The sequence below is a fragment of the Penaeus monodon genome, chromosome 27 (assembly GCF_015228065.2).
Source record: "Penaeus monodon isolate SGIC_2016 chromosome 27, NSTDA_Pmon_1, whole genome shotgun sequence".
NCBI classification, from domain to species: Eukaryota; Metazoa; Arthropoda; class Malacostraca; order Decapoda; family Penaeidae; genus Penaeus; species Penaeus monodon.
Window position 1 is genome coordinate 26,001,687 of NC_051412.1, and position 408 is coordinate 26,002,094.

Sequence of the window (408 nt, forward strand, 5' to 3'; positions counted from 1 at the left end):
GAAAGCTACATGAATGGACGTCTCGCCGGGCCGCCTTGCCACATGGAGGCGCCGGGAAGGCCACATGCAGTGCCGCCGAATCACCGCGTCGATGAAAGGTGACGAAATCACGAGGAAAGCGAATTCACTAAAGCCGCCTCGCATTCTCGAGACCTCGGGCACACAATCTCACCACCACGCACGAGCCTTCGTCAGGAGAGAGCAGCAGAGTCCCGCACTTCCCCCGGCGGACGCGCGCGTGTGAGGGCGCGACGAGAAGTACGGAGGAACGGTCAGCGGGCCCGGCCACGCTGGAGCACTGAAGGGAGGCGGGAAGGAGAACCGTCAGCCGCGAGGGGGGCGGCGGAGGGCGCATGCTCGCCTCGACACACCACCCCCGGCGGGACACGGGGAAATCAATACGAAGGA